The sequence below is a fragment of the Spea bombifrons genome, chromosome 8 (genome assembly GCF_027358695.1).
Source record: "Spea bombifrons isolate aSpeBom1 chromosome 8, aSpeBom1.2.pri, whole genome shotgun sequence".
NCBI classification, from domain to species: domain Eukaryota; kingdom Metazoa; phylum Chordata; class Amphibia; order Anura; family Pelobatidae; genus Spea; species Spea bombifrons.
Genome location: NC_071094.1, coordinates 44505840 through 44520831, shown reverse-complemented (window position 1 = coordinate 44520831; position 14992 = coordinate 44505840). Strand labels below are relative to the sequence as shown.

Below are 14992 nucleotides of genomic sequence, written 5' to 3'. Positions count from 1 at the left end.
TACACGGGACTGTCTCTTTAACCCATTAAACACGACGCTGTCATTAGGTCACTTTACACGGGACTGTCTCTTTAACCCTTTAAACACGGCGCTGTCATTAGGTTACTTTACACGGGACTGTCTCTTTAACCCATTAAACGCGTCGCTGTCATTAGGTCACTTTACACGGGACTGTCTCTTTAACCCATTAAACACCTCGCTGTCATTAGGTCACTTTACACGGTGCTGTCTCTTTAACCCATTAAACACTTCGCTGTCATTAGGTCACTTTACACGGGACTGTCTCTTTAACCCATTAAACACCTCGCTTTCATTAGGTCACTTTACACGGGACTGTCTCTTTAACCCATTAAACACGACGCTGTCATTAGGTCACTTTACACGGGACTGTCTCTTTAACCCTTTAAACACGGCGCTGTCATTAGGTTACTTTAGGTCACTTTACACAGGACTGTCTCTTTAACCCTTTAAACACGGCGCTGTCATTAGGTTACTTTACACGGGACTGTCTCTTTAACCCATTAAACGCGTCGCTGTCATTAGGTCACTTTACACGGTACTGTCTTTTTAACCCATTAAACACCTCGCTGTCATTAGGTCACTTTACACGGGACTGTCTCTTTAACCCATTAAACACCTCGCTGTCATTAGGTCACTTTACACGGTGCTGTCTCTTTAACCCATTAAACACTTCGCTGTCATTAGGTCACTTTACACGGGACTGTCTCTTTAACCCATTAAACACCACGCTGTCATTAGGTCACTTTACACGGGACTGTCTCTTTAACCCATTAAACACCACGCTGTCATTAGGTCACTTTACACGAGACTGTCTCTTAACCCATTAAACACCTCGCTGCCATTTGGTCAATTTACACGGGACTGTCTCTTTAACCCATTAAACACCACGCTGTCATTAGGTCACTTTACACGGGACTGTCTCTTTAACCCATTAAACACGTCACTGTCATTAGGTCACTTTACACGGGACTGTCTCTTTAAATCATTTAACACTATTCACCTCCAGCACTGATTATTTAACTATTTACAAACCATGTGCTGCACGTCACTCAAACAGTTAACCCGATCTAACACATAGTTGTCATTTGCTCTCCGCGTTCCAATCCGTGACACCTTTAGATATACTTTATTCAGCCCAATTTCAATGCCCCCCCCTCCTTTTTTCTCCTTAAATGTTGGCGGAGGCTCCCTGAGTGACGGCTGACGTGTGCGGAGGGGCGTACACGCGTGTTGCTGAGCAGGGTGATGCAGGCAGAGAGGGAGCGGAGCTGCGGTATGAACAGAAGGAGTGTGCGGAGGGAGACAGAGCGAGAGATCGTCGAGGAGGAGAGGGAGGAGGAAGCGAAGCCTGCACACTCCGCCAGGTAAAGCTCCCTCGCCTGTCTGCATCCCTCCGTCTCTCTCGCTCTATTACAGAAGCGTCTGTGAGGAAGGAGCAGTCTCCAGACCCACGCAGAGAGACGTCCTCAGTAACGCCGCGTAGAACCTGCCGGGATTGCTGAGGTAGCTCCTCGGGCTGTGGATCGATCCGTCCCGGCGGGGTCTATCTGTGCCGGGGTCTTGAAGATGGATTTACTAATGTAGCGTTCTTGGCGGGAGCCGCTCCAGGGACCGTTGTCGGGATAGAAAGCGTCCCCCGAATGGAATGTTATCTTTTATTTGGGTCACCGGCATTCTAGGGTTCTACGAGCTCCATCGCTGGGTTCCCACCTTGATCGCCCGCTCAGCGCCTGCTGGAGGAGACTGCGGGGAGCCACAAAGTTGCCTCGGCTGCGCCCGGGTATTTCGGGGCTGCATGAAGGATTTGGAGAGTCCAGCCTGGGCAGCGGGGAGCCCACACGGAATCTGACTCTGATACGGGGAACGCAGGGGGCGGAATGTTCTGGATTGGGGGTTCCGCCTGAATCGTTGAATGAAGTCCAGTTGGGATTAATCGAAAGGGGTCCGTCCTTCATCGAGGAGCCTCGCTGCCAATGACGGGGAGCAGGTAACGTCTGGATACAGCTGCACGGAACGCTCAGGGGTCAGGGTTGAGTTGGGATCGGGGTCCTGGTCCTCCCCTGGAATTTGGGAAACCTCGGATAGGTGAGGGAACATACTGCATTATAGAAAGGGAGTGGTGGATGCATGGGACAGCTTCTCATCCCAGGTGATCCGGGGCGATTAAAGGAGGAAGGGCTGGGAAATGCACGAAGCTTTGGGGTCTTCAGGAATGAGCCAAGTAAAAGAGGTCTCGAGTCCTCTCCGTGTTCTCTAATGCTGTCTCTTGAGGTTGAAGGAGGCGATGGATTCGGTGGGGATTGTGGGAGTGTGCCGGGGATGGCCGGCTGTCCCGGTAGAAGCGTAGTCCGATGCGCTGTATGTAATATGATGATCGGCCCCGGAACGTCTGTCTGCTGTTACGTTAGGGATCTGCGTGGAACATTTTGTTGAATTTATCTGAAATTATTGATATTGTAAACCTGAAAATTCTAAAAATTGAAAGTGAGTGATGTCATAAAAATCAAAATACTTCATAAATAATTCACAATGGAGGGGTAAGGAGAGGATTCAGAAGAGTTTAACAAGAGAAAGAGAGAGAGAGGGAGAGAGAAGGGGGTATAAGGGGAGAGAGAGAAGGGGTTATTGGGGGAGAGAGAGGTGGATAGGAGAAGAGGCCATGTGGGAAACGCACCATACCCACATACACACACATACACACACACATACATACACATACATACACACAGGGAGACACATACCCATACATACATACATACAGACACGCATACACACACATACATATATACACACACATGCATACACACACACACATACATACACATACATACACACACGGACACGCATACACATACATACATACATACATACACACACACACATACATACATACATACACACATACACAGACATACACACATACATACACACACACACCCAGACACGCATACACATACATACATACACACACACAGACACACAGACATACATACACACACATACACGCATACATATAGAAACTTACATGCATACATATAAAATCCCATACATGCATGCATACATCCACACCTATACTCTTCTGTCCACACATACATGCGCACCTACATATATGCAGACACACAGGTACACAGGTAGGGTGGGTTGTGGGACTGTATGTAACAAGTAAACACGGATCACAGTTCCAAAATACCGAACATTACGACATAACAAGCTTTCAGTTCCGAACCCTGCCCATGTGTTATATATATATCTATACCGGTATATATCACGTATGTATCACGTATGTATGTTCATTTCTATTTATTATATAGCGATATATGTGTGTATGTATATCACATGTGCACATACCGGTATTGCATAACTCTGAAATCCCTATGATTTTCCAATAGAGGAAAAATTCCCATCTGCTGCTAATGTTGCGCGTGTAATAATTCCTCCCCTGGCAGAGGGAGAGCTCCCCGCGCCGCGCATGCAGAAAGCATCGCATTAGAAGCGCCGTCTATTGATTTTAGCTGCGAGTGAACGCTCCACTCACTTTGTGTGATCGCATTACAATCTATGGGGGCAGATAATGTAAAGGAGTGCTGTATGGAGGCGGCTGGCTCGTATGTTTAAACGCACCCCCCCCCCCCGCGGGGGTCTGCTGGGGGGTGGATAATGAGGGGTATGTGCAGAAAGCGTGGGGGGGTCTGCTGGGGGGGTGGATAATGAGGGGTATGTGCAGAAAGCGTGGGGGGGTCTGCTGGGGGGGTGGATAATGAGGGGTATGTGCAGAAAGCGTGGGGGGTGGATAATGAGGGGTATGTGCAGAAAGCGTGGGGGGGTCTGCTGGGGGGGTGGATAATGAGGGGTATGTGCAGAAAGCGTGGGGGGTGGATAATGAGGGGTATGTGCAGAAAGCGTGGGGGGGTGGATAATGAGGGGTATGTGCAGAAAGCGTGGGGGGGGTCTGCTGGGGGGGGGCATCTGCCCAATCAGTCTGTAGGCATCTTAATTACAGAGACGCTCTCATTCCACACTCCGGATTAATCAGAGGGGCTTCCGATGAGGTCTTTGGGGGGTAGTTTATTGGGCTGGGGGTGCAGGAGGGGCGCGTACGGGAAGATATAGGGGCAGTTGGCAAATTTAACCCTTTGTGTGCCAGGCTGGGGTTTGGAAAGACGCTGCCGGAGGAGAACCCTTAAGAAAGCTATAGACATGACACGTGTGGGAGGGGGGGCTACACAGCCCCCTTAGGGGGTAATTTACTGCCGTAAGAAGTAGGGTAGTTGGGACAGGGAAGTGCGGTAGGCCAGAGTTGGTGGGGCAAGATCCCTTGGTATAGTGGCACGAATGGGTATGATCATCTACCCCCGACGGGGCATCTACTGGGTGGGCAGCCCCCCTACTAACACAGTTACTAACACACGTTAATACACCCACACGCTAATGAGTAACACGCAGCACTCGGACCAACCCTGATTAGTAATACACACTGACACCCACACTTGGGCTGCCTCCTGTCCCGGTGTTTGCAGGTCAGTCCCTAATTTATACAGTTATTCTGCCATAGAGGAGGCTGGGGCCGCGCAGCGCATGGTGGAGGCCGCGCAGCGCATGGTGGAGGCTGATACTCTGCAGAGCGTTGTGTTAGGATTTATCCAGCGATAAGGGGGGGCTCTTCACAAGTTACCGTAACATCGCCCCCTGATGATGTCACTAACTGCCCTCTGTGACATCATCTTAATCAGATCTGTCTTTTTTTTTCTTACTCCTATCCCACGCAGCCCTCGGACTAACAGTGATACCCCACAGACTCCTAATACCCCCGCCGACCCGTTACACACAGAGACCCCACACAAACACGCGTTAGTGACACAAGGACACGCTTACAACACGTGACTCACCTCCATCTCCCATCCTAACACACATAAGAAAGTCACGCGGAGCCCTCCGAGCTCTGATCTATAAATATCTCTACACAATAATCCGTCTCTCCTCCGCGCACTAACCCCGACCTCCAAAGTGTCCTGTTTTTTGCAGGACAGTCCCAATTTCTGAGTGAGTGGTGGGATCTATGGGTCCAGGGAGCTGTAAAATCAAAGAAGGTCTGTGCTGTCGCAAACACAGGTGGTTTACTTTACTGAGAGGGTAGTAGATAAGTGAAATAGCCTCCCAGCAGAGGTGGTAGAGGGTAATACAGTGAGGGTATTAAACATGCATGGGATAGACATACGGCTCCTGAATCTAAGACGAGACCAACGACTGATTAAGGTTTGAGTCGTTACAGCAGGAGAAACGGGCGACTAGACGGGGGCCGGATGGGGCCGATCTGCCGGCAGGGTCTGGGTTTGTGTGTTAGCATGTCCACAAATCACACACGTGTAGCCCCCCTCCGTCGTCTCTGCTGCACGCCGGCCCCTCGCGTGGGCCGTTAATACACGGATAAACACGCAGAGGTTGCGGTCTCCCCGCTTGCAGCCTCCATGAATCTTCGTCGAGAGGCGGCCTCCCATAAATTTATACGACCTCCGCGACAGCATTCAGATCCAATGTAACCGCGAAACGGGCATTAAAAATATGGAGTCCGCACTCATAACGCCGCCAGGGGACATCCGTCACCCAGCAGGCGAGACAGGAGCAGGAATATCCGGGATGAATGGCGAGAGCGCCCCATAAACGCTTCCACTTAGATATATATCTATTGACAAACGTTTATATGTTCACTTCCCCACCGGCAATGCCCTGAGAATACAAACAAGGAAATCATAGGACGTTAATAAAGGTAGTACTTTAAAGGTGGATGCGTGGAAAGGCCTGCCGGCAGAGGTGGTGACTGGCAATAAACACCTACCCTTTGAAATGTAACATTAAATTAAGGGGTTTGATTATTATTATTATAACTACGGGGTTAGAGGCCGAGGCGCTCCCCATCGGCTCCGTTATCGGTCAGGATCCCGGATTTGTTTTGTACGGTAAATCCGGTGTTTTACTGATTACAGCAATAATATCGCCGCAGTACCGCCGCAGTACCTCAAAAGCGAGGGGAGCTTTCCTTTTAAGGGGTGTGGTTTGGGGTGTGGTCGGGGCGTGGCTCTTTGTGTAACTGGGTGGGGTATTTAGAAGAATAATAATGGGGTTTATTTCCCCCGTTTAGTTTATAAAGCCGTTTCCTGCTGTTTCTATACACATTATCGGGGCTTTTAGGGCCGTAGAACCCTGCGATCCCCTAATACCCAGCAAACATTCTCACCTCCTAGAAAAGAGGGGCATCGGGGAGGAGAGAGGGGCATCGGGGGAGGGGAGAGGGGCATCAGGGGAGAAAAGAGGGGCATCGGGGGAGGGGAGATAAAATGAGCAGGGACACTCGGGGGATGTGTAAGCAGAATGGGGGAAATAATGAATAATATGTAATAGGAAGATTATGAAGATGCGGGGAAGGTGTGGGGATTTTCTTTACACCGATTTATGAATAATTAACATGAAAATAGGATTAGAGGAATGAAGATATTTGTCGGACTCGGTGATGTGAATTATAAGCAGACGGCGGGTAATCATTAAATAGGATCCGCCTACTACATACATTATACATGATATATATTAATGAACCGTATGTGCTAATAATCTACATATACGTATTAACCCCACCCCCACAGTGTGTGTATTGTAGGAGCAGCCATCTTTACTGCATGATTATTCCTCCCCAATGAGTGTATTTCAGGAGAAATGCCAAAAAGAGGTCATTAGCTAAACCTTCTATAGGCGCTCACCCCGAGACCCTTTAAATATTAACCCTTTAATGGGCCTTCATACAGATTCCGGCGAAATGTGCCAGCCAAATGGCTCTATTGGTGATCCTCGTGCAAACTTTTTGATTTGAGTCACCTGCATTCAAGCAGGGATGTCAAAGCTATCATACCGGAGGCGAAAGCACCACCTGGGAGTCTTCGATCTCATCGGACAGACGGTGTGACCCTGAGAATCTGCCCCGGCTTTATCGGTCCGGCTCTAAGGGATGTAGGAAGGAGTTTTCGGGAGATAAGGCGCCGGGCCGGGTCTTGTTGGTATTCAGGAGCCGAGGAGGTGCGCGGCGGTTAAACGCAGACCTCCTTTCCCCGGCAGATAAGGCGGCCGGCGCGGAATATAAATCAGCGGGATAAATGACCGCTTCCTTCTTAATTTGCTTTGCATATCTGATCATCGGCATCGAGCGCCTCCCCAGCTGCATTTGCATTAAACACCAATTTGCACTTTGTAATGTATAGGATGAGCGTATCAACGGCGGGAAGGAGGAGAGGAGGGAGCGGAGGAGAGGAGAGAGAGGAAGGAGAGGAGGGAGAGAGGAAGGAGAGGAGGGAGCGGAGGGAGAGAGAGGAGGGAGAGGAAGCATGGCTGACGGTGGGGGTAAAAAAAAGATGAGAAAATGAATAGCGGTGAGAGAGGTAGAAGGATAGAGGGAGAAGTGGGTGTGAGAGGGGCAAAAAGGAAGGGGAAGGGGGCAAAATTTGAACTTTTATATGGTGGGGTGGAATTGTTTTATACCTTATAGGGGAACCATCACCCTCTCTCATCATGGATCTCATCATTGGGGCGCAACCGGTATCCCTCTAGTCATAAGTGAGCGGGGAGGGCCGTGTCGGGATGGACCAGGGCCGGTCTCGGACTGAAACCTCCTCCCTCCTCGACACCAGGCAGTTCCTGGAAAGCCATAAAGCGTCCTTTTCACAGCACATTAGGCACCAAGCATCGTTAGCGGCGCTGTCCGTGTGTTCCTGGAAAAAGCCCATAAAGTACGGAGCGTTAGGACAAGTCTCTCGATCGGGGCCTTGAGTCCCGGCTCCATGGCTGCCAACAAAGCCTGAGCCAACCAACGCGGCAGAACAATGGACGTCTCCTTCATCACAATGCGCTGCGGGCAGCGTCTATACAAACAGCCCCCTGGCATGTATAAATGCCCTTAGGGAGAAGACCTCGCTGAACGCCAATCCATGCGAGGTCCTTTCGCTGCATCTCTGAGAGTCCTGCGCACAGGTGCATTCAACGAAAGCGCTCGGCGTGGTAGGGATGGCAGACACGACCTCAGATGTACGTTTCAGACTTCATGAGTCTGGGGGGCTGTTTGTATCTATCTAGGCACACTCGAGCAAGGAGGTTTACTCACTCACCAACAGGGGATACCAACCGGACCCCACCGGCAAGACCCATGAAGGCCAAAATGTATGTCTGGGGTTGTTGGTTCTCTCGGGCATTTGCCTCACATGTCAGTTCAGGGCGGCTCCTGTAACAGGGTTAGTGTGATATGTTGTTGACATGTTGATGGCCCTTTTTGGGTGGTCAGGCCCCTGCGTGGCACTGCTCAGTTGCAAGAGAGATATCTGATGTCCCCAGATGGCTGATCGATGCTGTAGAAGGCCGTACAGAGCCGTCACCGGCTTCCACAGACTTTACATTCCCACCGATCCAAGGCGTGGAGTCCAAGGAGCTTGGTTCGGATACAAATGGATCGCCTCGAAGGATAATGCATCAGCGCGGCAACCGCTATGAATCCTCCACAGTGTGCTTCATACCAATAGAAGGAACACTCCACGCCAAAAACACCGACCGGCTTAGGCTCCGAACGACATCATGACGCGGAGTGTCAGGATATGACATCATATCCCATAACGAGCATGGTGGACACGCTAATGGCCCGAGAGCTTCTCAGATTTCCAGCCGGGCTAATTTTTTTCCTTTGGAATATAACGAACCCTGTCGTCTTCTTCCATGTTTATTGACGCGGCCTCTGTACCTTCTCCGCTTGTTATCTGGGTCGCGCTAAGTTCAGTTTATATACAGCATGAATTATTATTTATTTTCTTCCTCCCCTTTAAAGCAGTCGAGGCTGTGTTCTCGGTTCCCCGGGGAGGCTCGGGGGGCCTGGAGTTTTATGCTAATATAATTGTTTGTGGGTGTTTGGAAAGCTAAAGCGAAGCTCCCACAGAGACATCCAGGAGTCAGACAAGCAAATACAAAATGTTCTTCAATGCAGGAAACTCCTCTCGCTGCCAGGAAGATGGCTGTCAAAATAATATCGGCGTTTCGCACACACATGTCAGAAATAACAAGTTGCGAATGACAGGATAGCTGTGCCGCCCGCGGGGTTCTACGCGCTGTTAGGAGCTCCAGCTCGGCTTGGAGTGGTCAGCAAACCACTGGTGGTCATGAAGCTCCGAGATGTCCGTCGTTTCTCGAGGAGACTCCCTGTTGAGTTACGCAGAGGCTCATCTCAAGAGCTTGGGTCTTCCACGTGGGATATTCTTTTCTTTTCACTTGAGAGGTCAAAGGGGCGCATTCACTAAATGAGGAAAAACCATAGACTACTTGCTTGGGCCATGCTTGGGTTAGCCAGGAAGCTCTGAGATGTCTCTGTTGAGTTAAATCGAGGCTCAGCTCAGGAGCTTAACTCCGAGTGGGGTGTATTCACTAAACGCAGAGGAAGAGGAAAAAATATAGAACAATTGTAGTGCGGTGAATTACGTGGTGGGTCGTGGGATTATACGTGGCTGCTGGAACTCATCTTGGGGCCGAGCGGTCGTCGAAAGCCATGAAGCTCTGATGTTTTCCCCAATAAAAGACTCTGCTCAGTGAGAGACAGTTGGCGGCTTTAGTTTTGCACAACAAATGTCAGTTACAGGCAGGCCCGGACTGGCCATCGGGCACACCGGGCATTTGCCCGGTGGGCCGGGCCGCGGCAGGGCCGGATGGATTTAGGGGCTGATGGAGCTGCAGCTCCAGGCCCCTACCTTAAAATAGGCCCAGTCAGGACCGGACTGACTGGGCCTCTACGGCCGTCTATAACGCAGGGCAAAAGGGGCACTTGCCCCTTAACCCTGCAGCAGCTGCGACCGGGCCCGCCACTCTAGGGGGCCCGTGCAACCCCCACGATTAATTCCGCGGGGGCCCGCTACTTACAGGCTAGCCGAGGATGCCGGGGACGCAGGAATCCAAAAGAATCACGTGACGTACGTGACGTACGTCACATGACCCTGCTGCGCATCTGCTTCCTCCTGTGCAGAAGAACAGGTTGGTCTGCGAGCGCCAAGCAGCACGTACTCTTTAAATCTTCAGTTGTTCAGGTAAGGGGAGGCTGCATGAAGGAGTGTTTGAGATTGAGTGAGTGAATTAATGAGTATCTGTGAAGGAGTGAGTGAATGAATGTTTGTGAATGAGTATATGTAAATGAGTGTCTGAATGAGGGAATTAATGAGTATCAATGTATGAATATCTGAATGAGTGAATGGATTATCTGTGAATTAGTGAGTAAATATTTGTGAATTAATATGTGTGTGTGTGTAAGGGGGCAAAGATATCACAGGCAGGCTGTTTTGGTGGCAAAGATGCCACAGGCAGGCTGTTTTGGGGCGAAAGATGCCACAGGCGGGCTGTTTTGGGGCCAAAGATGCCACAGGCGGGCTGTTATGGGGCCAAAGATGCCACAGGCGGGCTGTTATGGGGCCAAAGATGCCACAGGCGGGCTGTTTTGGGGCCAAAGATGCCACAGGCGGGCTGTTATGGGGCCAAAGATGCCACAGGCGGGCTGTTATGGGGCCAAAGATGCCACAGGCGGGCTGTTTTGGGGCCAAAGATGCCACAGGCGGGCTGTTTTGGGGCCAAAGATGCCACAGGCGGGCTGTTATGGGGCCAAAGATGCCACAGGCGGGCTGTTTTGGGGCCAAAGATGCCACAGGCGGGCTGTTTTGGGGCCAAAGATGCCACAGGCGGGCTGTTATGGGGCCAAAGATGCCACAGGCGGGCTGTTTTGGGGCCAAAGATGCCACAGGCGGGCTGTTTTGGGGCCAAAGATGGCAAGTCCTATTCTTCCAATCTGGGTCCTAGGCAGGTCTGGGTGCCAGGTCTGATTTGATACTAAGGGGGGTGGCTGGCATAAATACACAATGTAGGGCTGGCTGACGGGGCAATACGCAAGGGTGTGGGGGCATTAATTCAAAAGCGAGTGCTGGCTGGGGCATCAGTGCATCAAATAAATCAATACTAAAGTGGGGCTGCTCTCTTGAGTGTATAAATACACGTGGGGGCTGGCAGCATCAATACCCAAGAGAGCCAGCTGCGGCCATCACCTAAATCAAAGGGAAAGCGTCCGTGGAAACCCTCCGGATGCGGGTGTCAGTGTGGCAGAGCCTGTCCTGGTGTTTGTGTTTAGGTGTTGGTGTGGCAAAGCCTGTCCGTGTGTGTGTGTGTGTGTGTGTGACTGACTGGGTGGCAGAGCCTGTCCTGATGTGTATTTAGTCATCTGTTTTCTGGCCCTTTACTTTCTGTAGGATTAAATTGAACTATTTAATTTTTACTTATCCAGAGATAAAACGCCCTCCTGAATTTGTCACTTCAGAGGTCAAAACATTCTAGGCCCAGCAAAAGTAAAGGTATTGTGTTATTTACTCTTATTTCAACCTGCGTATCTTATTAAAAATTATTTGTGGCACTAGATTGTGGCTTCAGGGGTCCCGTGTATGATGACTTTTGTTAGTCACATTGCTCAGCCTAGAGGATTGGCTGAGCGCCGCAATTCAGTTGGCGTGGTCTGAGTTTCTTAGTTTGTGACTGGCTGCGAGAGAGGATCCAGGTCCCCTGCAGTGCTGCGGGGAATTTGGATTTTAGTGCGCAACTTCCACTACTTCACTTCCATCTGCCCCAACAGGGGTTAATATATCAACAGAAGAAAAACAGGGGAAATAAGCACCACTGGGTAAGCTTAGCCTGGAGTATTATCTTTATTTTTTTGCTTATTTGCCCCATGTTTCTTCTGTTGATATATTAACCCCTGGTGGGCAGATAGAATTTTTTCGGGATCTATTAATTATGTGCATTCTTTAATTTTTTTTATTTTTTTTTGATTGCTGTAATATTTGATTTATTGCTTGTATTGTCCATATATTTATATATATATATTGATATTGTATTATTTATTATCTATTTTTTTTGTCTATTTATTAAAGCATATATTTTCATACCTATTTTAGCACTGTCAGTTTTTCTATCACGGGACAGAGTGTCATATAGGAGGTATAAGGGATATCAGGGGGCACAGTGGCATCTCTGGCATATAGGAGGGTATAAGGCATTCCTGGGGCAGTGTGGCAAGCTGGGGGCAGATGTGCATAACTGGGGGGCTGGTTGACAAATAAAAGAAAATATAAACAAGAGGCAGTTTTTCTCATGGTTTTTATTAAATATGAAAAAATTGTTTACATTAATTAATATTTACTAGTAAAACTTTTTTTGGTATTTTGGTAAAAAAAAATTAGTTTGAGAAATGTGTTTTGGGTTCTTGTACCTTAAAAATATACCTTTAATTATTATGTCAGTAAAATAAGAATGCGAATAGAGAAATGCGATTGTGATAAAGAGATAAAAGTGTTAATGACACATCTTATAAGTTTTTGTTTTAAATAAACGAAAAATTTGAATATTTTTTTTTATCTGATTAATCGATTAATCAAAAAAATAATTGGCCAACTAATTGATTATTAAAATAATAGTTTGTTGCAGCCCTAGTTCAGAGGCCTTTTCAAGTCCTCCATTTTTCTGGGGCATTTCAGCTTTAAAGATTGTTTCCGTGTAGTGCTGTGAGTTTGTGACTGATATTTAATGTGTGTGTGTGTATATATATATATATATATATATATATATATATATACTTATTTATATATATATGTGTATATATAAAATCAGTGACAGGTTGTTTTTGTTTGTTTGTTTTTCATATATATATAGATTCATTAGAAAATAGAATGTCTTCCAAAAAACAAAAGGGAGGAGCAGAAAAAATTAGAGAGAAATTTAAAAAGTCTTTGGAACTTGAAGCTCAGAAATGTGCTAAAATTACAGATAGAAGAAGTTTCTACCTCTTTCTAATTACCAACTAAATGGTCAAAGATTTATTACTGTTATTTATTATTTATTGAATCTTTCATTAAAGATAAAGCGCTTTATAAATTGCATGACGTTATGATACATTTATTATATATTTATGGAATGCTAATCGATTACAGTGACAAAAGCATGCGGAAATATAACTAATAGACAACAAGAAATCGTATATTACATTTGTCAGAATTTGGTTTAACAAAAAATAAATAAATAAATAAAAATGGGCTGCTGAGTCTTAAATGCCCGGGCCTATTTTTTGTCCCAGTCCGGGCCTGGTTACAGGTCTGCAGTCCACCGCTGTACCGATCGCCGCGCTGTGTCCGACGGGCTGTGATGTCATCGTTGCAGACATGGCTTATATATATATCTATAGGTATTTAAGTTTAAATGTTGGTGCGCGGTTGCCTGGGACAGATCGCTGGGGGGGTTATATTACTGTATACAGCGCTGGGGGTTATATTACTGTATACAGTGCTGGGGGTTATATTACTGTATACAGCGCTGGGGGGTTATATTACTGTATACAGCGCTGGGGGTTATATTACTGTATACAGCGCTGGGGGTTATATTACTGTATACAGTGCTGGGGTTATATTACTGTATACAGCGCTGGGGGTTATATTACTGTATACAGCGCTGGGGGTTATATTACTGTATACAGTGCTGGGGGGTTATATTACTGTATACAGTGCTGGGGGGTTATTACTGTATACAGCGCTGGGGGGTTATATTACTGTATACAGCGCTGGGGGTTATATTACTGTATACAGCGCTGGGGGTTATATTACTGTATACAGCGTGGGGGTTATATTACTGTATACAGCGCTGGGGGGTATTACCGTATACAGCGCGGGGGGGGGTATTACCGTATACACAGAATATGTGGTAATTTTGCCCTAATCGTTACCTGGTCGTCAGACTCTCTCGTTAGGTAAAGCTCAGTACAGCGAGTCTGGCAAGGATAATAATCTAAGAACCAAAACCATTGAATTTTAACCAATTAGGAAGTTAAATGGAACACAGAAGTTGCATTAAGGCCCGGCTGCTCAAATTTACAAATAGATGCTAGAAAAATAGAGATTAAGCCCAAGAATGTTCTATGGAAACCGTCGCCGGGGACGACTGGGCTCCGAGCATGAAATGGCTCCGCGCCAGCGATCCGTCCGCCCGCTCATTATATACGGCTACCAAAAAACGCCAGATTCAGGCTTTTTCACAAACATTTCACATGATCAACGAGGGGGGCTTTTGTTTTAGGGGGTGGGGTTAGAGGCGTGACTGGGGCGGGGCTATATGTGTAATGGGGTGGGGCATTTAGAGGAATAATGGGGTTTATTTTCCTTGCTGTTTGGCCCGAATCGCTCTCTGTTCTTCTATTTTTTAATTTTTTTGGCTTCTTAAGGTTTTCTGCAATTTTCTTGGTCCAGAGAATGTTCCGGAGAGCCCCCCCCCCCGCGCTGAAGGATACCGGGGGGGTCCTAATATACGCTGTGCACGGTTACGGCGGGGAAGACATTTACTGCAAGAGATAGAAAGCAAGATATTTAATAATTCATACAGGAAACATCTATTTTTATAAGCAGAGAACGGTTTGTGGGATAGAGAGGGTTAAATGATGTGAGAACGCGCAGGTAACCCTTAAAGGGACAGTAACCACTAAATTAATCATACATTATTTGGGAAGACTAAGGAGCTTGGAGGAGAGAGGAGAGAGAGGGGAGGGGAGAGACAAGGGGGGAGAGAAGAGAGAAAGGGAGGGGAGAGAGAGACGGGGGAGAGAGACATTTTAATACATAAAGAGGTTTAACAAAGTAGGGAGGGAATTTATTTCAAATGATTAGAACAAGAGAGCGAGTAGAGGATCAGAGGCAGAGATGGAATGGAAGGAAGTTTTACTTTACTGAGTGGGTGGTGGATAAGTGGAACAGCCTCCCAGCAGAGGTGGTAGAGGGTAATACAGTGGTGGGGATTAAACATGCATGGGCTCCTGAATCTAAGACGAGACCGACGGCTGATTAAAGTCTGCCCCAGAGGCGTCGTTCTCTGTCTGTCTTATCTCGCGGAG

General features: G+C 47.8%; 1 long non-coding RNA gene across 1 annotated transcript in view; it reads left to right on the top strand.

Annotated features, from left to right (window-relative positions):
• Window positions 1–1780: 1780 nt before the first annotated feature.
• LOC128503222 (uncharacterized) overlaps window positions 1781–14992 on the top strand; it is a 59179-nt gene continuing 45967 nt past the window's right edge. The window contains exon 1 of the long non-coding RNA XR_008355206.1: window positions 1781–2008. This is a non-coding gene — a long non-coding RNA (uncharacterized LOC128503222). The remainder of the gene's footprint in view (window positions 2009–14992) is intronic.